At 43.9% G+C, this 27,133-nt stretch overlaps 3 non-coding genes across 3 annotated transcripts; all 3 read right to left on the bottom strand.

Moving 5' to 3' along the window:
* Positions 1 to 4,925: 4,925 nt before the first annotated feature.
* On the bottom strand, positions 4,926 to 4,999 carry TRNAI-AAU (transfer RNA isoleucine (anticodon AAU)). Its single transcript has one exon. It is a non-coding gene; the product is annotated as a tRNA-Ile (tRNA).
* Positions 5,000 to 21,196: 16,197 nt separating this feature from the next.
* TRNAI-AAU (transfer RNA isoleucine (anticodon AAU)) lies at positions 21,197 to 21,270 on the bottom strand. Its single transcript has one exon. It is a non-coding gene; the product is annotated as a tRNA-Ile (tRNA).
* A 4,915-nt stretch (positions 21,271 to 26,185) lies between these two features.
* Positions 26,186 to 26,259, bottom strand: TRNAI-AAU (transfer RNA isoleucine (anticodon AAU)). Its single transcript has one exon. It is a non-coding gene; the product is annotated as a tRNA-Ile (tRNA).
* Between the last annotated feature and the right edge of the window lie 874 nt (positions 26,260 to 27,133).

Genomic DNA, 27,133 nt, shown 5'->3' on the forward strand with positions numbered 1-27,133 from the left:
TTTACTCCACTTTTTCTCCACCTTTTCTCCCCTTTTTCTCCACTTTTTTCTCCACTTTTTCTCCACTTTTTCTCCACTTTTTCTCCACTTTTTCTCCATTTTTTCTCCACTTTTTCTCCACTTTTTCTCCAATTTTACTCCACTTTTTCTCCACTTTTTCTCCACTTTTTCTCCACTTTTTCTACATTTTTTTCTCCATTTTTTCTTCACTTTTTCTCCATTTTTACTCCACTTTTTCTCCATTTTTTTCTCCACTATTTCTCCACTTTTTCTCCACTTTTTCTCCACTTTTTCTCCATTTTTTCTCCAATTTTACTCCACTTTTTCTCCACTTTTTCTCCACTTTTTCTCCACTTTTTCTACATTTTTTTCTCCATTTTTTCTTCACTTTTTCTCTATTTTTACTCCACTTTTTCTCCATTTTTTTCTCCACTATTTCTCCACTTTTTCTCCACTTTTTCTCCACTATTTCTCCACTTTTTCTCCACTTTTTCTCCACTTTTTCTCCATTTTTTCTCCATTTTTTCTCCACTTTTTCCTCCACTTTTTCTCCACTTTTTCTTCATTTTTACTCCACTTTTTCTCCACTTTTTCTCCACTTTTTCTCCATTTTTTTCTCCACTTTTTCTCCACTTTTTCTCCATTTTTACTCCACTTTTTCTCCACTTTTTCTCCACTTTTTCTCCGTTCTTTTTCTATGGTCAGTCTACCCATTAGCTCTGCCATGCATACTGTAGCTCTACACCTACTGCACATGTTACTTTATGATTGACATCTCTTTCGTACCAGAGCTGTCTAAGCCTACTCTGACCCCATATTTGTCATTACTATATTGTCCTTGTACTGTATTATGACATTTGTATCATGTGTTTCATTTCTTGCTGTGTTGCAATTTTTTTGCTGCATCCCAATTGTACCTCTACATTGTTCGAGTTTATGTTATTGTTCTCTCACTCTTATGTGATACTGATTATTGTCATTTTTCATGATTACAAGCAGATAAGTCCAATCTGACGAAGGCTCAGGCCGAAACGTCATTTGTAACTTGTTTTGGACAAAAACATATATGCTTATGAAAAAAATGTTTTCTCAATACGGACCAATAAAGAGTGATTTTGCATTACTATCCGTTGTGACTTACTGACTTAGTCTGGGAGATTTAGAGTGCCGAGGTTACTCACTAATTTTATCTATTATTACCTCTGAGCACCTATATACCAGTGAGCAGAGCTTCCTCTACAGTAGTTCTCCTGATTAGGCATGCCCTTACCTCATGAGCAGGGCATTGCAGCTTTGGTAGCAACCATTACGACATGGACTCTGCTGCTGTGGACCCGGGGAGAGTGAGTGCAGATTCATTGCACCCACACTCCTCACATGAAGGGTCCGCACTCCTAGAAAATGGGGGATATGTTCCCTGAGTGTCTCCCCCCATATTCTAGACGGTCCAGAGTCATCATGGGACCCCTTTATTTTTTTTCTTACAATAAATTGGTGAAAGAGGAAATGTTTTGGGGACTGTTTTTTCAAATTAATTTTTTTTTGTCGATTTTTTTTTTTTTTTGTTAGTACTGACAGTTTATGATGTTGGGTATCTAATAGACGCCATGACATCACAAACTGCGGGGCTTGATCTCAGGTGACTTTACAGCTAGTATCAACCCGATTTATTACCCCGTTTGCCACTGCACCAGGGCATGGGATGAGCTGGGGTGAAGCGCCAGGATTGGCGCATCTAGTGGATGCGCCACGTCTGGGGTGCCTGCGGCCTGCTATTTTTAGACTGTGAAGGCCCAATAACTATGGACCTTCCCACCCTGAGAATACCAGACCACAGCTGTCCGCTTTACCTTGGCTGGTGATCCAATTTGGGGGGGACCCTACTTTTATTGTGTAATTATTAATATTTATAAAATAATTATAAAAAAGAGCCTGAGGGGACCTCCACATTGGATCCCCAACCACGGTAAAGCTGCCAGCTGTGGTTTTCAGGCTACAGCCGTCTGCTTTACCCTAGCTGGCTATCAAAAATGGGGGGACCCAACGTCATTTTTTTTTTTAACTATTTTTTAAATAGAAAAAATTAATGGGCTTCCCTGTATTTTGATTGCCAACCAAGGTAATGGCAGGCAGATGGGGGTGGCAACCCATAGCTGTCTGCTTTGTCTGCTGAGAATCAAAAATACCGCGGAGCGCTACGTCATTTTTTTAAAGATTTATTTTTACAGCACTGTGATGTCCAGCAATCAAAATACAGGGAAGCCCATTTTATTTTTAGTTATTTAAATAAATAATTAAAAAAAATATATATGGGCTCCCGCTGCATTTTTTGTATTGCTAGCTAAGGGTAATCCAAGCAGCTACTGGCTGCTAACCCCCACTGCTTGGTGTTACCTTCACTGGCAATGGAAAATCCAGGGAAGCATTTTTTATTTTTTTTGCCAAAAAACTACAAAAAAAGGACGTGGTCTTCGCCATATTTTTGTATGCTAACCAGGTACAGCAGGCAGGTGCTGGAAGAGTTGGATACAGCGCCAGAAGATGGCGCTTCTATGAAAGTGCCATTTCCTGAGGCAGCTGAAGACTGCAATTCGCAGCAGTGGGGCCCAGAAAGCTCAGGCCAACCTGTGCTGCGGATTCCAATCCCCAGCTGCCTAGTTGTACCTGGCTGGACACAAAAATGGGGCGAAGCCTACGTCATTTGTTTTCTAATTATTTCATGAAATTCATGAAATAATAAAAAAAGGGCTTCCCTTTATTTTTGGTTCCCAGCCGGGTACAAATAGGCAACTGGGGGTTGGGGGCAGCCGTACCTGCCTGCTGTACCTGGCTAGCATACAAAAATATGGCGAAGCCCACATAATTTTTTCAGGGGGCAAAAAACTTCTGCATACAGTCCTGGATGGAGTATGCTGAGCCTTGTAGTTCTGCAGCTGCTGTCTGTCTGTATGGAGAAGAGCAGACAGCAGCTGCAGAACTACAAGGCTCAGCATACTCCATCCAGGACTGTATGCAGAAGTTTTTTGCCCACCAAAAAAATGACGTGGGCTTCGCCATATTTTTGTATGCTAGCCAGGTACAGCAGGCAGCCACGGGCTGCCTCCAACCCCCAGTTGCCTATTTATACCCGGCTGGGAACCAAAAATATAGGGAAGCCCATTTTTTTTAATTATTTCACTTATTTCATGAAATAATTAAAAAACAAATGACGTGGGCTTCGCCCCATTTTTGTGCCAGCCGGGTACAACTAGGCAGCTGGGGATTGGAATCCGCAGCACAGGTTAGCCCGAGGTTTCTGGGCGCCTCTGCTGTGGATTTCAGTCCGCAGCCGTCCCAGAAAATGGCGCTCTCATAGAAGCGCCATCATCTGGCGCTGTATCCAACTCTTCCAAAAACCCTGGAGCCGGGTGGCTTGTTGGGTAATCATGAGTTAATACTGGCTTTGTTTTACTAGCCAGTATTAAGCCAGAGATTCTTAATGTCAGGCACGTTTGACCCGGCCATTAAGAATCTCCAATAAAGGGTTAAAAAAAGACACAACACAGAGAAAAAATACTTTAATAGAAATAAATACACAGACACATTAGAGACTCCATCTTTATTACCCCCTGTCAGCCCTCCACGATCCTGCTCTTCTGTCTTCTTTCTTTCTAGTGTAGTAGTAGTGAAGATTGTAGTGAGAATGAGGTTCACCAGCCCATCACTTGGGGCTGGGGAACCTCATCCTCAGTACAATCCTCACTACAATCGGGAAGCAGCGTGCAGCCTTCACTCCGTGAGTGATCAGTGCAGGCTGTCAGCGGTAACAGCAGTAACGCTGACAGACGCGTTACCATAGCAACGGTGCTCTCGGAGCTGCGGTTAGCGGTGACGTCACCGCTAACTGCGTTGCTATGGCAACGGTGATCTCCGTTAATGACAGGCTGTGTCAGCCGGTCCCTAATGGAACGGGAAGTCGACCGTGTGCTAGAGCATGTCGCCGGTACACGGCGATACACAAATGTGCACCGTGTACCGGAGAGATGCACTCGCAGGTCCTACATGACGCGTCATAGTCATGTGACCAGTCTGTAGCCAATGAGATAATAGCCACAGACTGGTCACATGGCTATTTTGACGTCACGACAGGTCCTGCATCTCTGCTGGCAGTGTCGGTCACGGGAGGATTCATCGATCATCAGATGGAATAGCGGCAGGAGACAGAGTGCAGAAGGGATCGCGGGGACCGGTAAGTGTTATGGCAATGTTTATTAACTGTTTGTGTACATTTATAATGCATTTTTATGTGTTTGTGATTGCCTCCCATTATAGCCTATTGGTTCGAGTTTGGTTCGTCGAACGTTCGACGAACCGAACTCGAACGGGACCCCCGTTCGGCGAGCCGACCTCGAGCCGAACCGCGACCGGTTTGCTCATCTGTAGTGATGAGCCAGTAAATTACGCCATTGCTTGGATTAGTTTTTGCCTGCATTACAATTAGTGATAGACTTAGCTGTCAATATTTACAGTTATATCGAATTCCAGTGGCCCAAAACTTCTTAAAAAACGCTTAGAAACTGAAATCTCTGGCCATACAATAGATTATATTTCTATTTTGCTTCAAGTCGCTTGGATTAGTTTTGCCTGCATTACAATTAGTGATAGACTTAGCTGTCAGTATTTACAGTTATATCGAATTCCAGTTGCCCAAAACTTCTTAAAAAACGCTTAGAAACTGAAATCTCTGGCCATACAATAGATTATATTTCTATTTTGCTTCAATTCGTTACTCTGTCATACTTTAAGGTTAACGACGATGTAACATGGCCACTCTCTTACTCTAACCAAGTTATTTCAAGTTTGTAAATTAATTTTACACATTGGATGGATAAAACCTACGGATCTTTTTCCAAAAGTTACTGGATGTGAACAGAAAGCCAAAGGAATGGCCAGCACGGGGGTCGAACCCGCAACCTTGGCGTTATTAGCACCACGCTCTAACCGATTGAGCTAACCGGCCACTTTTGCCCCATATCTACTCTCTTTTAATGAACTTGCTCTAATTTTGAGCCAGCTACTGACCTATCAAAGCTTGATCTGTCCACAGTGAAAGGTAAAATACGTTGAAAGTTGACTAATTCTTAGAGAGCCCATCAAAAGCATAGGAACCAATCTTAAATGAGAATTGACAAGCTTTTTTTATATTATGAGTAGAGTTGAGCGCGGTTCGTGGTTCGTGGTTCTCCAGTTCGCGGCTCGAGTGATTTTGGGGCATGTTCTAGATCGAACTAGAACTCGAGCTTTTTGCAAAAGCTCGATAGTTCTAGAAACGTTCGAGAACGGTTCTAGCAGCCAAAAAACAGCTAAATCCTAGCTTGGTTTCTGCTGTAATAGTGAAAGTCACTCTGTGAATCAAACTATTATCACATTTCAGTGTATAGTGTGCGTGAACAGCGCCTTCAGATCACTGCTGTTTCTATAATGGCGATCGCCATTTTTTTTTTTTTTTTTCTTGTCTTCCTTCCCTAAGCGCGCACGTCTTGTGGGGCGGGCCAGCATGTCAGCCAATCACAGACACACACACACCTAAGTGGACTTTGAGCCAGAGAAGCAACGGCATGTGTGATAGGATCTGCATGTCACATGTCCCTGCATTATAAAACCGGACATTTTCTTCACGAACGCCATTATCTGCCTTCTGCGTCTTTGGTGTCAGACATCAGTGTCGCAGCTCCGTCCTCCTGAGTCCTATAGCCGATACAGCTGTATGCGCTGCATACACAGCGTTAGACAGCTTAGGGAGAGCACATTCTAGCAGTCCTTTTAAGGGCTCAAAGCGGCAGGGTCAGAGAGCCATAAGTGACAGGTCCTGCAAACAGCAACAGCGTCTGTGTAGCCCAGGTCAGGGATTTCCTCCCTGCATTTCACCATTAGGAGGGAATAGAAAGGCAGGCTTCCATTCCTCTACCCAGAGCACCACAATCCTGCCACTGTACCCTCTTGTCCTCTGCACACTCCAACTCATTCTAAGTAAGCCATTATACTAGCAAACATTCAGTGTACCTAGTGGCATCCTATACGTGGCTATTGGACTTTGCTATAGTCCCACTAGTGCCAAGACATTTGCAGAGCGCATCTGCCTGCGTTGCACACTCCAACGAATTATAACTAAGCCATTATACTAGCACACACTCAGTGTACCTAGTGGCATCCTATACGTGGCTATTGGACTTTGCTATAGTCCCACTAGTGCAAAGACATTAGCAGAGCACATCTGCCTGCATTGCACACTCCAAGTTTTTTAAACTAAGCAATTTTACTAGCAAACACTCAGTGTACCTAGTGGCATCCTATACGTGGCTATTGGACTTTGCTATAGTCCCACTAGTGCAAAGACATTTGCAGAGCACGTCTGCCTGCATTGCACACTACAACTTTTTTAAACTAAGCAATTTTACTAGCAAACACTCAGTGTACCTAGTGGCATCCTATACGTGGCTATTGGACTTTGCTATAGTCCCACTAGTGCCAAGACATTTGCAGAGCGCATCTGCCTGCGTTGCACACTCCAACTAATTATAACTAAGCCATTATACTTGCACACACTAAGTGTTTTTTAGTGGCATCCTATACGTGGCTATTGGACTTTGCTATAGTCCCACTAGTGCCAAGACATTTGCAGCATGTCTGCCTGCGTTGCACACTCCAACTAATTATAACTAAGCCATTATACTAGCACACACTCAGTGTACCTAGTGGCATCCTATACGTGGCTATTGGACTTTGCTATAGTCCCACTAGTGCCAAGACATTTGCAGCACGTCTGCCTGCGTTGCACACTCCAACTAATTATAACTAAGCCATTATACTAGCACACACTCAGTGTACCTAGTGGCATCCTATACGTGGCTATTGGACTTTGCTATAGTCCCACTAGTGCCAAGACATTTGCAGCACGTCTGCCTGCGTTGCACACTCCAACTAATTATAACTAAGCCATTATACTAGCACACACTCAGTGTACCTAGTGGCATCCTATACGTGGCTATTGGACTTTGCTATAGTCCAACTAGTGCAAAGACATTTGCAGAGCACGTCTGCCTGCATTGCACACTACAACTTTTTTAAACTAAGCAATTTTACTAGCAAACACTCAGTGTACCTAGTGGCATCCTATACGTGGCTATTGGACTTTGCTATAGTCCTACTAGTGCCAAGACATTTGCAGAGCGCATCTGCCTGCGTTGCACACTCCAACTAATTATAACTAAGACATTATACTAGCACACACTCAGTGAACCTAGTGGCATCCTATACGTGGCTATTGGACTTTGCTATAGTCCCACTAGTGCCAAGACATTTGCAGCACGTCTGCCTGCGTTGCACACTCCAACTAATTATAACTAAGCCATTATACTAGCACACACTCAGTGTACCTAGTGGCATCCTATACGTGGCTATTGGACTTTGCTATAGTCCCACTAGTGCCAAGACATTTGCAGCACGTCTGCCTGCGTTGCACACTCCAACTAATTATAACTAAGCCATTATACTAGCACACACTCAGTGTACCTAGTGGCATCCTATACGTGGCTATTGGACTTTGCTATAGTCCCACTAGTGCCAAGACATTTGCAGCACGTCTGCCTGCGTTGCACACTCCAACTAATTATAACTAAGCCATTATACTAGCACACACTCAGTGTACCTAGTGGCATCCTATACGTGGCTATTGGACTTTGCTATAGTCCCACTAGTGCCAAGACATTTGCAGCACGTCTGCCTGCGTTGCACACTCCAACTAATTATAACTAAGCCATTATACTAGCACACACTCAGTGTACCTAGTGGCATCCTATACGTGGCTATTGGACTTTGCTATAGTCCCATTAGTGCCAAGACATTTGCAGCACGTCTGCCTGCGTTGCACACTCCAACTAATTATAACTAAGCCATTATACTAGCACACACTCAGTGTACCTAGTGGCATCCTATACGTGGCTATTGGACTTTGCTATAGTCCCACTAGTGCCAAGACATTTGCAGCACGTCTGCCTGCGTTGCACACTCCAACTAATTATAACTAAGCCATTATACTAGCACACACTCAGTGTACCTAGTGGCATCCTATACGTGGCTATTGGACTTTGCTATAGTCCAACTAGTGCCAAGACATTTGCAGCACGTCTGCCTGCGTTGCACACTCCAACTAATTATAACTAAGCCATTATACTAGCACACACTCAGTGTACCTAGTGGCATCCTATACGTGGCTATTGGACTTTGCTATAGTCCCACTAGTGCCAAGACATTTGCAGCACGTCTGCCTGCGTTGCACACTCCAACTAATTATAACTAAGCCATTATACTAGCACACACTCAGTGTACCTAGTGGCATCCTATACGTGGCTATTGGACTTTGCTATAGTCCCACTAGTGCCAAGACATTTGCAGCACGTCTGCCTGCGTTGCACACTCCAACTAATTATAACTAAGCCATTATACTAGCACACACTCAGTGTACCTAGTGGCATCCTATACGTGGCTATTGGACTTTGCTATAGTCCCACTAGTGCCAAGACATTTGCAGCACGTCTGCCTGCGTTGCACACTCCAACTAATTATAACTAAGCCATTATACTAGCACACACTCAGTGTACCTAGTGGCATCCTATACGTGGCTATTGGACTTTGCTATAGTCCTACTAGTGCCAAGACATTTGCAGAGCGCATCTGCCTGCGTTGCACACTCCAACTAATTATAACTAAGCCATTATACTAGCACACACTCAGTGAACCTAGTGGCATCCTATACGTGGATATTGGACTTTGCTATAGTCCCACTAGTGCCAAGACATTTGCAGCACGTCTGCCTGCGTTGCACACTCCAACTAATTATAACTAAGCCATTATACTAGCACACACTCAGTGTACCTAGTGGCATCCTATACGTGGCTATTGGACTTTGCTATAGTCCCACTAGTGCCAAGACATTTGCAGCACGTCTGCCTGCGTTGCACACTCCAACTAATTATAACTAAGCCATTATACTAGCACACACTCAGTGTACCTAGTGGCATCCTATACGTGGCTATTGGACTTTGCTATAGTCCCACTAGTGCCAAGACATTTGCAGCACGTCTGCCTGCGTTGCACACTCCAACTAATTATAACTAAGCCATTATACTAGCACACACTCAGTGTACCTAGTGGCATCCTATACGTGGCTATTGGACTTTGCTATAGTCCCACTAGTGCCAAGACATTTGCAGCACGTCTGCCTGCGTTGCACACTCCAACTAATTATAACTAAGCCATTATACTAGCACACACTCAGTGTACCTAGTGGCATCCTATACGTGGCTATTGGACTTTGCTATAGTCCCACTAGTGCCAAGACATTTGCAGCACGTCTGCCTGCGTTGCACACTCCAACTAATTATAACTAAGCCATTATACTAGCACACACTCAGTGTACCTAGTGGCATCCTATACGTGGCTATTGGACTTTGCTATAGTCCCACTAGTGCCAAGACATTTGCAGCACGTCTGCCTGCGTTGCACACTCCAACTAATTATAACTAAGCCATTATACTAGCACACACTCAGTGTACCTAGTGGCATCCTATACGTGGCTATTGGACTTTGCTATAGTCCCACTAGTGCCAAGACATTTGCAGCACGTCTGCCTGCGTTGCACACTCCAACTAATTATAACTAAGCCATTATACTAGCACACACTCAGTGTACCTAGTGGCATCCTATACGTGGCTATTGGACTTTGCTATAGTCCCACTAGTGCCAACACATTTGCAGCACGTCTGCCTGCGTTGCACACTCCAACTAATTATAACTAAGCCATTATACTAGCACACACTCAGTGTACCTAGTGGCATCCTATATGTGGCTATTGGACTTTGCTATAGTCCCACTAGTGCCAAGACATTTGCAGCACGTCTGCCTGCGTTGCACACTCCAACCAATTATAACTAAGCCATTATACTAGCACACACTCAGTGTACCTAGTGGCATCCTATACGTGGCTATTGGACTTTGCTATAGTCCCACTAGTGCCAAGACATTTGCAGCACGTCTGCCTGCGTTGCACACTCCAACTAATTATAACTAAGCCATTATACTAGCACACACTCAGTGTACCTAGTGGCATCCTATACGTGGCTATTGGACTTTGCTATAGTCCCACTAGTGCCAAGACATTTGCAGCACGTCTGCCTGCGTTGCACACTCCAACTAATTATAACTAAGCCATTATACTAGCACACACTCAGTGTACCTAGTGGCATCCTATACGTGGCTATTGGACTTTGCTATAGTCCCACTAGTGCCAAGACATTTGCAGCACGTCTGCCTGCGTTGCACACTCCAACTAATTATAACTAAGCCATTATACTAGCACACACTCAGTGTACCTAGTGGCATCCTATACGTGGCTATTGGACTTTGCTATAGTCCCACTAGTGCCAAGACATTTGCAGCACGTCTGCCTGCGTTGCACACTCCAACTAATTATAACTAAGCCATTATACTAGCACACACTCAGTGTACCTAGTGGCATCCTATACGTGGCTATTGGACTTTGCTATAGTCCCACTAGTGCCAAGACATTTGCAGCACGTCTGCCTGCGTTGCACACTCCAACTAATTATAACTAAGCCATTATACTAGCACACACTCAGTGTACCTAGTGGCATCCTATACGTGGCTATTGGACTTTGCTATAGTCCCACTAGTGCCAAGACATTTGCAGCACGTCTGCCTGCGTTGCACACTCCAACTAATTATAACTAAGCCATTATACTAGCACACACTCAGTGTACCTAGTGGCATCCTATACGTGGCTATTGGACTTTGCTATAGTCCCACTAGTGCCAAGACATTTGCAGCACGTCTGCCTGCGTTGCACACTCCAACTAATTATAACTAAGCCATTATACTAGCACACACTCAGTGTACCTAGTGGCATCCTATATGTGGCTATTGGACTTTGCTATAGTCCTACTAGTGCCAAGACATTTGCAGAGCGCATCTGCCTGCGTTGCACACTCCAACTAATTATAACTAAGCCATTATACTAGCACACACTCAGTGAACCTAGTGGCATCCTATACGTGGATATTGGACTTTGCTATAGTCCCACTAGTGCCAAGACATTTGCAGCACGTCTGCCTGCGTTGCACACTCCAACTAATTATAACTAAGCCATTATACTAGCACACACTCAGTGTACCTAGTGGCATCCTATACGTGGTTATTGGACTTTGCTATAGTCCCACTAGTGCCAAGACATTTGCAGCACGTCTGCCTGCGTTGCACACTCCAACTAATTATAACTAAGCCATTATACTAGCACACACTCAGTGTACCTAGTGGCATCCTATACGTGGCTATTGGACTTTGCTATAGTCCCACTAGTGCCAAGACATTTGCAGCACGTCTGCCTGCGTTGCACACTCCAACTAATTATAACTAAGCCATTATACTAGCACACACTCAGTGTACCTAGTGGCATCCTATACGTGGCTATTGGACTTTACTATAGTCCCACTAGTGCCAAGACATTTGCAGCACGTCTGCCTGCGTTGCACACTCCAACTAATTATAACTAAGCCATTATACTAGCACACACTCAGTGTACCTAGTGGCATCCTATACGTGGCTATTGGACTTTGCTATAGTCCCACTAGTGCCAAGACATTTGCAGCACGTCTGCCTGCGTTGCACACTCCAACTAATTATAACTAAGCCATTATACTAGCACACACTCAGTGTACCTAGTGGCATCCTATACGTGGCTATTGGACTTTGCTATAGTCCCACTAGTGCCAAGACATTTGCAGCACGTCTGCCTGCGTTGCACACTCCAACTAATTATAACTAAGCCATTATACTAGCACACACTCAGTGTACCTAGTGGCATCCTATACGTGGCTATTGGACTTTGCTATAGTCCCACTAGTGCCAAGACATTTGCAGCACGTCTGCCTGCGTTGCACACTCCAACTAATTATAACTAAGCCATTATACTAGCACACACTCAGTGTACCTAGTGGCATCCTATACGTGGCTATTGGACTTTGCTATAGTCCCACTAGTGCCAAGACATTTGCAGCACGTCTGCCTGCGTTGCACACTCCAACTAATTATAACTAAGCCATTATACTAGCACACACTCAGTGTACCTAGTGGCATCCTATACGTGGCTATTGGACTTTGCTATAGTCCCACTAGTGCCAAGACATTTGCAGCACATCTGCCTGCGTTGCACACTCCAACGAATTATAACTAAGTTACATTGTCAGGGATATTTATTCTTTATTATTCTGCTGTTAATAAAGCTAGACCACCACTGCAATCTTCACCACCTCTCAATTTTTACTACCACATTTTCAGTCCACAATCTTGTCGCAATCAACATGAGTGGCAAAATGACAGATGCTGGTGGAAAGGGGAAGAGGCGTGGTGGAAAAGGCAAAAAAGGTTTTGTCAGTGGGGAAGGTGCCAAAGCTCCATTATCATCTGCTGAAGATAGACCATCTACTAGCAAAAGTAAGATGTCTACTACTTATTGTGGACAATCCGATGTGCTCCCTTTTTTACGGACACGAACAAGAGGAACAAAGGTAGATGATGGGCAAAAAAGGAAAATGCTTGAATGGATCTCAAGTGGTCCAACAAGTGCCCTCTCAGCCACTTCAAGTACCGCATCCAAAAAACACCATTCCTCTGAGTTGTCATCCCAATCACACTTGATTTCTCCCAGCTCTGAAGTCTCCATCAGCCCTGCACAGTATGGTGGAACTGAGATGGCTGAGTCTGCAGAGCTGTTCAGTCACACTATAGCCTGGGAATCAGAGGTCTGCTCCCAAGCTACAGTGAGTACAGAACAGGAAATGGTCTGCAGTGATGCCCAGAACCTTTGTGACTCAGATTCAGGCCGTGAGGACCAAGTTTCTGAGCATAATGTTGACCCTTTGTCACAAACTGTAACACCTGTGGTTATAGACAATGAGGAACATACTGATGAAGATGAGACGCAGATACCCGATTGGGATGACAACTTAAATATTCGGTCAGGGCAAGAAGAGGCTCGGTCTGAGGGGGAGGGGAGTGCGAACACAACAATTGATGATGACGTTCTAGATCCCACCTACTGTCAACCCCCAGTCAGGCACTCGAGGAGGTCAACAGAGGCGGTGGAGGAGGATGCAACCGACGACGAAGTTACCTTGCGCCTTCCTGGACAGAGTCGGAGCACTGGTAGCACGTCTACAACTGCATCCTCAGCAACCAGTCTGCCTATGAGCATTATTCGGGGTGGATCAACAGGTCGCATGGCCTCTAAGCCTTGCCTAGCCTGGGCCTTTTTTCACATCGAAAAAGATCGCCCAACTCATGTGATATGTAACATTTGTCATGATTCTGTTAGTAGAGGTCAAAACCTCAGCAGTTTGACAACTTCTTCCATGAATCGTCACATGAATAAATATCATAAGTCCCGGTGGGAAGCTCACCGTGCTGCAATGCCGGCTAGCGGAGCGAACCATCCACCGCCCGCCCCTTCCAGTGCATCCGCGCGCTCTTCATCTTCTAGGACTGTGGGGAAAGCTGTCACACCTGTTTTTCCACGCAAAACTTCCACCACTGTAACCGCAACAGGCAGTTTGCTTGTAAGGTCGTCAGTTGGTTTGGAAGGGGAAACAAGTGAGTGTGTACAGCTCTCTCAGACATCGATAGCACCAACGTTGGATGAAGGCAACATCATGTCTCCGCCTGCACTTTCCTCACAAACCTGCATTTTTCCAGGGACACCCTACTCAACACCGTCTACACACAGCAGCCAGATCTCTGTCCCTCAGATGTGGTCAAATAAAAGGCCACTTCCTCCGACCCATGACAAAGCTAAGAGGTTGACTCTATCCCTCTGTAAGCTGTTGGCTACCGAAATGCTGCCTTTCCGCCTAGTGGACACACAGGATTTTAGAGACCTTATGTCTGTCGCTGTGCCCCAGTACCAGATGCCTAGTCGCCACTACTTCTCTAAGAAAGGTGTGCCCGCGCTACACCAGCATGTCGCACACAACATCACCGCTTCCTTGAGAAACTCTGTGTGTGAACGGGTGCATTTCACCACCGATACTTGGACCAGTAAGCATGGACAGGGACGTTACATGTCGCTGACTGGGCACTGGGTAACTATGGTGATAGATGGTGAAGGGTCTGCTGCACAAGTCTTGCCGTCCCCACGACTTGTGTGTCAATCCTCTGTCTGTCCAAGTTCCGCCACAGCTTCTGCATCCTCCACCTCATCTGGGTCCTCCACCTCCGCCCCAAGCCTGCCTGGTCAGGCCACCAGCGTTCTCACTGCGCAGAAGGAATCACGCACGCCTCATTACTATGCTGGCAGCCGAGCGCAACGGCATCAGGTGATCTTTAGCTTGACATGTCTTGGTAATAAGAGTCACACAGCTGAGGAGTTGTGGTCAGCTCTGCGGTCCGAGTTTAATAAATGGTTGTCTCCACTCAACCTGCAGCCTGGTAAGGCCGTGTGCGACAATGCTGCAAACCTGGGTGCGGCCCTTCGCCTAGGCAAGGTGACACACGTACCTTGTATGGCTCACGTGTTGAACCTTGTCGTGCAGCAATTTTTAACACACTATCCCGGCCTAGATGGCCTTCTGAACAGGGCACGAAAACTGTCTGCTCACTTCCGGCGTTCAAGCGCCGCAGCTGAGCGACTTGCATCGCTACAGAAGTCTTTCGGCCTGCCGGTTCATCGCCTGAAATGCGATGTGGCGACACGCTGGAATTCAACTCTCCACATGTTACAGCGACTGTGGCAGCACCGCAGAGCCCTGGTGCAATACGTCATGACGTATAGCCTGGGCCAACGAGATGCAGAGGTGGGGCAGATCACCCTGATGAAGTGGTCTCAGATCAAGGACCTATGCACCCTTCTGCACAGTTTCGACATGGCGACGAATATGTTTAGCTCTGACAATGCCATTATCAGCATGACGATTCCAGTCATTTACATGCTGGAGCACACGCTAAACACTATTCAGAGTCAGGGGGTGGGACAACATGAAGGGGAGGAACTACAGGAGGATTCATATGTGCAAGGGACAACAACATCACCAAGGTCCAGACGTTCATCATCACCAACGCAGCAGGCATGGGACCATGGGGAACAGGGATCGACAAGGGCGCATAGTAGCAGGCGAAATGTTGAGCAAGGTGCAGGAGAACATGAAGAAATGGAGGACGAACTGTCCATGGACATGGAAGACTCAGCGGATGAGGGAGACCTTGGTCAAATTTCAGTTGAAAGAGGTTGGGGGGAGATGTCAGAGGAAGAAAGAACGGGTAGCACCTCTATGCCACAAACACAGCGTGGACTTGGTCCGCATGGCTGCGCAAGACACATGAGTGCCTTTTTGTTGCACTACCTCCAACATGACAGTCGTATTGTCAAAATTAGAAGTGATGATGACTACTGGATTGCCACACTATTAGATCCCCGGTACAAGTCCAAATTTTGTGACATAATTCCAGCCATAGAAAGGGACGCACGTATGCAGGAGTATCAGCAGAAGCTGTTACTCGATCTTAGCTCGGCTTTTCCACCAAACAACCGCGCAGGTGCAGGGAGGGAATCTCCCAGTTGTAACTTGACAAACATGGGACGGTCTCGTCATCTTCACCAGTCTACCCGTACCAGTAGGACCGTATCTGGTGCCGGTAAAAGCAATTTTATGGAATCTTTTCATAATTTTTTTAGACCCTCTTTTGCAAGGCCACCAGAGACAACAAGTCTGACACATACTCAACGGCTGGAGAGGATGATACAGGAGTATCTCCAAATGAACATCGATGCCATGACTGTGCAACTGGAGCCTTGCTCCTTTTGGGCTTCAAACCTAGAAAAATGGCCAGAGCTCGCAACTTACGCCTTGGAGATTTTGTCGTGTCCAGCTGCCAGCGTTGTCTCTGAACGTGTATTCAGTGCTGCTGGGTGTGTGCTGACAGATAAGCGCACGCGTCTGTCCAGTGACAATGTGGACAGACTGACGTTCATCAAAATGAACAAGTCATGGATCCAGAAGGAATTTACTACCCCTGTGTCATCCTGGGGAGAGTAAATGCTTGTGGATTTGGAATGTGCTTGATGCAAATCAAAACATCCTGTTTGCAACTAGGGCCCAAGTGCTGCCACTGATGGGGTGGGTGTCTGTGTGGCCCAATTTTTGGAAAAAAGGGAGACTCCGCTTGGAGTAACCCTTGCTTACATTGTTTTTAAAAGAAGCCAAGATGAACAAGTCATGGGTCAGCAAAGACTTTGCTACCTACCCCGGTGTCATCCTGGGGACGGTTAATTATGGGGTATTTTTGAATGTGATTGATGCAAATCAAAACATCCTGTTTGCAACTAGGGCCCAAGTGCTGCCACTGATGGGGTGGGTGTTTGTGTGGCCCAATTTTTGGAAAAAAAGGGAGACTCCGCTTGGAGTAACCCTTGCTTGATGTGTTTTTAAAAGAAGCCAAGATGAACAGAGCTGGGATCAGGAAAGACTTTGCTACCTACCCCGGTGTCATCCTGGGGACGGATAAGAATGGCGTATTTTTGAATGTGCTTGATGCAAATCAAAACATCCTGTTTGCAACTAGGGCCCAAGTGCTGCCACTGATGGGGTGGGTGTCTGTGTGGCCCAATTTTTGGAAAAAAAGGGAGACTCCGCTTGGAGTAACCCTTGCTTGATGTGTTTTTAAAAGAAGCCAAGATGAACAGAGCTGGGATCAGCAAAGACTTTGCTACCTACCCCGGTGTCATCCTGGGGACGGATAAGAATGGCGTATTTTTGAATGTGCTTGATGCAAATCAAAACATCCTGTTTGCAACTAGGGCCCAAGTGCTGCCACTGATGGGGTGGGTGTCTGTGTGGCCCAATTTTTGGAAAAAAAGGGAGACTCCGCTTGGAGTAACCCTTGCTTGATGTGTTTTTAAAAGAATCCAAGATGAACAGAGCTGGGATCAGCAAAGACTTTGCTACCTACCCCGGTGTCATCCTGGGGACGGATAAGAATGGCGTATTTTTTAATGTGATTGATGCAAATCAAAACATCCTGTTTGCAACTAGGGCCCAAGTGCTGCCACTGATGGGGTGGGTGTCTGTGTGGCCCAATTTTTGGAAAAAAAGGGAGACTCCGCTTGGAGTAACCCTTGCTTGATGTGTTTTTAAAAGAAGCCAAGATGAACAGAGCTGGGATCAGCAAAGACTTTGCTACCTACCCCGGTGTCATCCTGGGGACGGATAAGAATGGCGTATTTTTGAATGTGCTTGATGCAAATCAAAACATCCTGTTTGCAACTAGGGCCCAAGTGCTGCCACTGATGGGGTGGGTGTCTGTGTGGCCCAATTTTTGGAAAAAAAGGGAGACTCCGCTTGGAGTAACCCTTGCTTGATGTGTTTTTAAAAGAAGCCAAGATGAACAGAGCTGGGATCAGGAAAGACTTTGCTACCTACCCCGGTGTCATCCTGGGGACGGATAAGAATGGCGTATTTTTGAATGTGCTTGATGCAAATCAAAACATCCTGTTTGCAACTAGGGCCCAAGTGCTGCCACTGATGGGGTGGGTGTCTGTGTGGCCCAATTTTTGGAAAAAAAGGGAGACTCCGCTTGGAGTAACCCTTGCTTGATGTGTTTTTAAAAGAAGCCAAGATGAACAGAGCTGGGATCAGCAAAGACTTTGCTACCTACCCCGGTGTCATCCTGGGGACGGATAAGAATGGCGTATTTTTGAATGTGCTTGATGCAAATCAAAACATCCTGTTTGCAACTAGGGCCCAAGTGCTGCCACTGATGGGGTGGGTGTCTGTGTGGCCCAATTTTTGGAAAAAAAGGGAGACTCCGCTTGGAGTAACCCTTGCTTGATGTGTTTTTAAAAGAAGCCAAGATGAACAGAGCTGGGATCAGGAAAGACTTTGCTACCTACCCCGGTGTCATCCTGGGGACGGATAAGAATGGCGTATTTTTGAATGTGCTTGATGCAAATCAAAACATCCTGTTTGCAACTAGGGCCCAAGTGCTGCCACTGATGGGGTGGGTGTCTGTGTGGCCCAATTTTTGGAAAAAAAGGGAGACTCCGCTTGGAGTAACCCTTGCTTGATGTGTTTTTAAAAGAAGCCAAGATGAACAGAGCTGGGATCAGCAAAGACTTTGCTACCTACCCCGGTGTCATCCTGGGGACGGATAAGAATGGCGTATTTTTGAATGTGCTTGATGCAAATCAAAACATCCTGTTTGCAACTAGGGCCCAAGTGCTGCCACTGATGGGGTGGGTGTCTGTGTGGCCCAATTTTTGGAAAAAAAGGGAGACTCCGCTTGGAGTAACCCTTGCTTGATGTGTTTTTAAAAGAAGCCAAGATGAACAGAGCTGGGATCAGCAAAGACTTTGCTACCTACCCCGGTGTCATCCTGGGGACGGATAAGAATGGCGTATTTTTAAATGTGCTTGATGCAAATCAAAACATCCTGTTTGCAACTAGGGCCCAAGTGCTGCCACTGATGGGGTGGGTGTCTGTGTGGCCCAATTTTTGGAAAAAAAGGGAGACTCCGCTTGGAGTAACCCTTGCTTGATGTGTTTTTAAAAGAAGCCAAGATGAACAGAGCTGGGATCAGCAAAGACTTTGCTACCTACCCCGGTGTCATCCTGGGGACGGATAAGAATGGCGTATTTTTGAATGTGCTTGATGCAAATCAAAACATCCTGTTTGCAACTAGGGCCCAAGTGCTGCCACTGATGGGGTGGGTGTCTGTGTGGCCCAATTTTTGGAAAAAAAAGGGAGACTCCGCTTGGAGTAACCCTTGCTTGATGTGTTTTTAAAAGAAGCCAAGATGAACAGAGCTGGGATCAGCAAAGACTTTGCTACCTACCCCGGTGTCATCCTGGGGACGGATAAGAATGGCGTATTTTTGAATGTGCTTGATGCAAATCAAAACATCCTGTTTGCAACTAGGGCCCAAGTGCTGCCACTGATGGGGTGGGTGTCTGTGTGGCCCAATTTTTGGAAAAAAGGGAGACTCCGCTTGGATTAACCCTTGCTTACATTGTTTTTAAAAGAAGCCAAGATGAACAAGTCATGGGTCAGCAAAGACTTTGCTACCTACCCCGGTGTCATCCTGGGGACGGTTAATTATGGGGTATTTTTGAATGTGATTGATGCAAATCAAAACATCCTGTTTGCAACTAGGGCCCAAGTGCTGCCACTGATGGGGTGGGTGTCTGTGTGGCCCAATTTTTGGAAAAAAAGGGAGACTCCGCTTGGAGTAACCCTTGCTTGATGTGTTTTTAAAAGAAGCCAAGATGAACAGAGCTGGGATCAGCAAAGACTTTGCTACCTACCCCGGTGTCATCCTGGGGACGGATAAGAATGGCGTATTTTTGAATGTGCTTGATGCAAATCAAAACATCCTGTTTGCAACTAGGGCCCAAGTGCTGCCACTGATGGGGTGGGTGTCTGTGTGGCCCAATTTTTGGAAAAAAAGGGAGACTCCGCTTGGAGTAACCCTTGCTTGATGTGTTTTTAAAAGAAGCCAAGATGAACAGAGCTGGGATCAGCAAAGACTTTGCTACCTACCCCGGTGTCATCCTGGGGACGGATAAGAATGGCGTATTTTTGAATGTGCTTGATGCAAATCAAAACATCCTGTTTGCAACTAGGGCCCAAGTGCTGCCACTGATGGGGTGGGTGTCTGTGTGGCCCAATTTTTGGAAAAAAAGGGAGACTCCGCTTGGAGTAACCCTTGCTTGATGTGTTTTTAAAAGAAGCCAAGATGAACAGAGCTGGGATCAGCAAAGACTTTGCTACCTACCCCGGTGTCATCCTGGGGACGGATAAGAATGGCGTATTTTTGAATGTGCTTGATGCAAATCAAAACATCCTGTTTGCAACTAGGGCCCAAGTGCTGCCACTGATGGGGTGGGTGTCTGTGTGGCCCAATTTTTGGAAAAAAAGGGAGACTCCGCTTGGAGTAACCCTTGCTTGATGTGTTTTTAAAAGAATCCAAGATGAACAGAGCTGGGATCAGCAAAGACTTTGCTACCTACCCCGGTGTCATCCTGGGGACGGATAAGAATGGCGTATTTTTGAATGTGCTTGATGCAAATCAAAACATCCTGTTTGCAACTAGGGCCCAAGTGCTGCCACTGATGGGGTGGGTGTCTGTGTGGCCCAATTTTTGGAAAAAAGGGAGACTCCGCTTGGAGTAACCCTTGCTTACATTGTTTTTAAAAGAAGCCAAGATGAACAAGTCATGGGTCAGCAAAGACTTTGCTACCTACCCCGGTGTCATCCTGGGGATGGATAAGAATGGCGTATTTTTGAATGTGCTTGATGCAAATGTAGCTGTGAAGTGTACAACTGGGGCACAACTGCTGCCACTGAAGGGGTGGGTGTGTGTGTGGCCCAATTTTTGGAAAAAATGGAGACTCCTTGCGGTGTTTTACATGATTTTAGAAGGGCGTGCCATGCCTATATCTGTGTGTCCTCCTCTTTTTCCTTGTCCAGCTGTTTTGTTTTCGCATGAGTATATGTCCTTGTCACTTTCCAATGTGTTTGAGTTGTTTGTCACCTTTAGGACACCTTTGAGGGTGTTTTCTAGGTATTTTTCTGTGTTTGTGATTGCCTGCCATTGTTTCCTATGCAGTTCGAGTTCGGTTCGTCGAACTTTCGACGAACCGAACTCGAACGGGAGGTCCGTTCGGCGAACCAACCTCGAGCCGAACCGCGACCGGTTCGCTCATCTCTAATTATGAGCAATATGTTGCCACCAACCACTCTAACTTGTCACGTGATGAGCCAGTAAATTACGCCATTGCTTGGATTAGTTTTTGCCTGCATTACAATTAGTGATAGACTTAGCTGTCAATATTTACAGTTATATCGAATTTCAGTTGCCCAAAACTTCTTAAAAAACGCTTAGAAACTGAAATCTCTGGCCATACAATAGATTATATTTCTATTTTGCTTCAAGTCGTTACTCTGTCATACTTTAAGGTTAACGACGATGTAACATGGCCACTCTCTTACTCTAACCAAGTTATTTCAAGTTTGTAAATTAATTTTACACATTGGATGGATAAAACCTACGGATCTTTTTCCAAAAGTCACTGGATGTGAACAGAAAGCCAAAGGATTGGCCAGCACAGGGGTCGAACCTGCAACCTTGGCGTTATTAGCACCACGCTCTAACCGATTGAGCTAACCGGCCACTTTAGCCCCATATCTACTCTCTTTTAATGAACTAGCTCTAATTTTGAGCCAGCTACTGACCTCTCAAAGCTTGATCTGTCCACAGTGAAAGGTAAAATACGTTGAAAATTGACTAATTCTTAGAGAGCCCATCAAAAGCATAGGAACCAATCTTAAATGAGAATTGACAAGCTTTTTTTTATATTATGAGCAATATGTTGCCACCAACACTCTAACTTGTCACGTGATGAGCCAGTAAATTACGCCATTGCTTGGATTAGTTTTTGCCTGCATTACAATTAGTGATAGACTTAGCTGTCAATATTTACAGTTATATCGAATTCCAGTTGCCCAAAACTTCTTAAAAAACGCTTAGAAACTGAAATCTCTGGCCATACAATAGATTATATTTCTATTTTGCTTCAAGTCGCTTGGATTAGTTTTGCCTGTATTACAATTAGTGATAGACTTAGCTGTCAATATTTACAGTTATATCGAATTCCAGTTGCCCAAAACTTCTTAAAAAACGCTTAGAAACTGAAATCTCTGGCCATACAATAGATTATATTTCTATTTTGCTTCAATTCGTTACTCTGTCATACTTTAAGGTTAACGACGATGTAACATGGCCACTCTCTTACTCTAACCAAGTTATTTCAAGTTTGTAAATTAATTTTACACATTGGATGGATAAAACCTACGGATATTTTTTCAAAAGTCACTGGATGTGAACAGAAAGCCAATGGAATGGCTAGCACGGGGTTCGAACCCGCAACCTTGGCGTTATTAGCACCACGCTCTAACTGATTGAGCTAACCTGCCACTTTTGCCCCATATTTACTCTCTTTTAATGAACTTGCTCTAATTTTGAGCCAGCTACTGACCTCTCAAAGCTTGATCTGTTCACAGTGAAAGGTAAAATACGTTGAAAGTTGACTAATTCTTAGAGAGCCCATCAAAAGCATAGGAACCAATCTTAAATGAGAATTGACAAGCTTTTTTTATATTATGAGCAATATGTTGCCACCAACCACTCTAACTTGTCACGTGATGAGCCAGTAAATTACGCCATTGCTTGGATTAGTTTTTGCCTGCATTACAATTAGTGATAGACTTAGCTGTCAATATTTACAGTTATATCGAATTCCAGTTGCCCAAAACTTCTTAAAAAACGCTTAGAAACTGAAATCTCTGGCCATACAATAGATTATATTTCTATTTTGCTTCAATTCGTTACTCTGTCATACTTTAAGGTTTACGACAATGTAACATGGCCACTCTCTTACTCTAACCAAGTTATTTCAAGTTTGTAAATTAATTTTACACATTGGATGCATAAAACCTACGGATCTTTTTCCAAAAGACACTGGATGTGAACAGAAAGCCAAAAGAATGGCCAGCACGAGGGTCGAACCCGCAACCTTGGCATTATTAGCACCATGCTCTAACCGATTGAGCTAACCGGCCACTATTGCCCCATATCTACTCTCTTTTAATGAACTTGCTCTAATTTTGAGCCAGCTACTGACTTCTTAAAGCTTGATCTGTCCACAGTGAAAGGTAAAATACGTTGAAAGTTGACTAATTCTTAGAGAGCCCATCAAAAGCATAGGAACCAATCTTAAATGAGAATTGACAAGATTTTTTTATATTATGAGCAATATGTTGCCACCAACCACTCTAACTTGTCACGTGATGAGCCAGTAAATTACGCCATTGCTTGGATTAGTTTTTGCCTGCATTACAATTAGTGATAGACTTAGCTGTCAATATTTACAGTTATATCGAATTCCAGTGGCCCAAAACTTCTTAAAAAACGCTTAGAAACTGAAATCTCTGGCCATACAATAGATTACATTTCTATTTTGCTTCAATTCGTTACTCTGTCATACTTTAAGGTTTACGACAATGTAACATTGCCACTCTCTTACTCTAACCAAGTTATTTCAAGTTTGTAAATTAATTTTACACATTGGATGCATAAAACCTACGGATCTTTTTCCAAAAGTCACTGGATGTGAACAGAAAGCCGAAAGAATGGCCAGCACGAGGGTCGAACCCGCAACCTTGGCGTTATTAGCACCACGCTCTAACCGATTGAGCTAACCGGCCACTTTTGCCCCATATCTACTCTCTTTTAATGAACTTGCTCTAATTTTGAACCAGCTACTGACCTCTCAAAGCTTGATCTGTCCACAGTGAAAGGTAAAATACGTTGAAAGTTGACTAATTCTTAGAGAGCCCATCAAAAGCATAGGAACCATTCTTAAATGAGAATTGACAAGATTTTTTTATATTATTAGCAATATGTTGCCACCAACACTCTAACTTGTCACGTGATGAGCCAGTAAATTACGCCATTGCTTGGATTAGTTTTTGCCTGCATTACAATTAGTGATAGACTTAGCTGTCAATATTTACAGTTATATCGAATTCCAGTTGCCCAAAACTTCTTAAAAAACGCTTAGAAACTGAAATCTCTGGCCATACAATAGATTATATTTCTATTTTGCTTCAATTCGTTACTCTGTCATACTTTAAGGTTTACGACAATGTAACATGGCCACTCTCTTACTCTAACCAAGTTATTTCAAGTTTGTAAATTAATTTTACACATTGGATGCATAAAACCTACGGATCTTTTTCCAAAAGTCACTGGATGTGAACAGAAAGCCAAAAGAATGGCCAGCACGAGGGTCGATCCTGCAACCTTGGCGTTATTAGCACCACGCTCTAACCGATTGAGCTAACCGGCCACTTTTGCCCCACATCTACTCTCTTTTAATGAACTAGCTCTAATTTTGAGCCAGCTACTGACCTCTCAAAGCTTGATCTGTCCACAGTGAAAGGTAAAATACGTTGAAAATTGACTAATTCTTAGAGAGCCCATCAAAAGCATAGGAACCAATCTTAAATGAGAATTGACAAGCTTTTTTTTATATTATGAGCAATATGTTGCCACCAACACTCTAACTTGTCACGTGATGAGCCAGTAAATTACGCCATTGCTTGGATTAGTTTTTGCCTGCATTACAATTAGTGATAGACTTAGCTGTCAATATTTACAGTTATATCGAATTTCAGTTGCCCAAAACTTCTTAAAAAACGCTTAGAAACTGAAATCTCTGGCCATACAATAGATTATATTTCTATTTTGCTTCAATTCGTTACTCTGTCATACTTTAAGGTTAACGACGAAGTAACATGGCCACTCTCTTACTCTAACCAAGTTATTTCAAGTTTGTAAATTAATTTTACACATCGGATGGATAAAACCTACGGATCTTTTTCCAAAAGTCACTGGATGTGAACAGAAAACCAAAGGAAAGGCCAGCACGGGGGTCGAACCCGCAACCTTGGCGTTATTAGCACCATGCTCTAACCGATTAGGCTAACCGGCCACTTTTGCCCCATATCTACTCTCTTTTAATGAACTTGCTTTAATTTTGAGCCAGCTACTGACCTCTCAAAGCTTGATCTGTCCACAGTGAAAGGTAAAATACGTTGAAAGTTGACTAATTCTTAGAGAGCCCATCAAAAGCATAGGAACCAATCTTAAATGAGAATTGACAAGCTTTTTTTATATTATGAGCAATATGTTGCCACCAACCACTCTAACTTGTCACGTGATGAGCCAGTAAATTACGCCATTGCTTGGATTAGTTTTTGCCTGCATTACAATTAGTGATAGACTTAGCTGTCAATATTTACAGTTATATCGAATTCCAGTTGCCCAAAACTTCTTAAAAACCGCTTAGAAACTGAAATCTCTGGCCATACAATAGATTATATTTCTATTTTGCTTCAAGTTGCTTGGATTAGTTTTGCCTGCATTACAATTAGTGATAGACTTAGCTGTCAATATTTACAGTTATATCGAATTCCAGTTGCCCAAAACTTCTTAAAAAACACTTAGAAACTGAAATCTCTGGCCATAAAATAGATTATTTTTCTATTTTGCTTCAAGTCGCTTGGATTAGTTTTGCCTGCATTACAATTAGTGATAGACTTAGCTGTCAATATTTACAGTTATATCGAATTCCAGTTGCCCAAAACTTCTTAAAAAACGCTTAGAAACTGAAATCTCTGGCCATACAATTGATTATATTTCTATTTTGCTTCAATTCGTTACTCTGTCATACTTTAAGGTTAACGACGATGTAACATGGCCACTCTCTTACTCTAACCAAGTTATTTCAAGTTTGTAAATTCATTTTACACATCGGATGGATAAAACCTATGGATCTTTTTCCAAAAGTCACTGGATGTGAACAGAAAGCCAAAGGAATGGCCAGAATGGGGGCCAAACCCGCAACCTTGGCGTTATTAGCAACACGCTCTAACCGATTGAGCTAACCGGCCTCATTTGCCCCATATCTACTTTCTTGTAATGATCTTGCTCTAATTTTGAGCCAGCTACTGACCTCTCAAAGCTTGATCTGTCCACAGTGAAAGGTAAAATACGTTGAAAGTTGACTAATTCTTAGAGAGCCCATCAAAAGCATAGGAACCTATCTTAAATGAGAATTGACAAGCTTTTTTTTATATTATGAGCAATATGTTGCCACCAACCACTCTAACTTGTCACGTGATGAGCCAGTAAATTACGCCATTGCTTGGATTAGTTTTTGCCTGCATTACAATTAGTGATAGACTTAGCTGTCAATATTTACAGTTATATCGAATTCCAGTTGCCCAAAACTTCTTAAAAAACGCTTAGAAACTGAAATCTCTGGCCATACAATAGATTATATTTCTATTTTGCTTCAATTCGTTACTCTGTCATACTTTAAGGTTAACGACGATGTAACATGGCCACTCTCTTACTCTAACCAAGTTATTTCAAGTTTGTAAATTAATTTTACACATTGGATGGATAAAACCTACGGATCTTTTTCCAAAAGTCACTGGATGTGAACAGAAAGCCAAAAGAATGGCCAGCACGGGAGTCGAACCCGCAACCTTGGTGTTATTAGCACCACGCTCTAACCGATTGAGCTAACCGGCCACTTTTGCCCCATATCTACTCTCTTTTAATGATCTTGCTCTAATTTTGAGCCAGCTACTGACCTCTCAAAGCTTGATCTGTCCACAGTGAAAGGTAAATTACGTTGAAAGTTGACTAATTCTTAGAGAGCCCATCAAAAGCATAGGAACCAATCTTAAATGAGAATTGACAAGCTTTTTTTATATTATGAGCAATATGTTGCCACCAACCACTCTAACTTGTCACGTGATGAGCCAGTAAATTACGCCATTGCTTGGATTAGTTTTTGCCTGCATTACAATTAGTGATAGACTTAGCTGTCAATATTTACAGTTATATCGAATTCCAGTTGCCCAAAACTTCCTAAAAAACGCTTAGAAACTGAAATCTCTGGCCATACAATAGATTATATTTCTATTTTGCTTCAATTCGTTACTCTGTCATACTTTAAGGTTAACGACGATGTAACATGGCCACTCTCTTACTCTAACCAAGTTATTTCAAGTTTGTAAATTAATTTTACACATCGGATGGATAAAACCTACGGATCTTTTTCCAAAAGTCACTGGATGTGAACAGAAAACCAAAGGAAAGGCCAGCACGGGGGTCGAACCCGCAACCTTGGCGTTATTAGCACCATGCTCTAACCGATTAGGCTAACCGGCCACTTTTGCCCCATATCTACTCTCTTTTAATGAACTTGCTTTAATTTTGAGCCAGCTACTGACCTCTCAAAGCTTGATCTGTCCACAGTGAAAGGTAAAATACGTTGAAAGTTGACTAATTCTTAGAGAGCCCATCAAAAGCATAGGAACCAATCTTAAATGAGAATTGACAAGCTTTTTTTATATTATGAGCAATATGTTGCCACCAACCACTTTAACTTGTCACGTGA

The sequence above is a fragment of the Anomaloglossus baeobatrachus genome, chromosome 4 (genome assembly GCF_048569485.1).
Source record: "Anomaloglossus baeobatrachus isolate aAnoBae1 chromosome 4, aAnoBae1.hap1, whole genome shotgun sequence".
NCBI lineage: Eukaryota > Metazoa > Chordata > Amphibia > Anura > Aromobatidae > Anomaloglossus > Anomaloglossus baeobatrachus.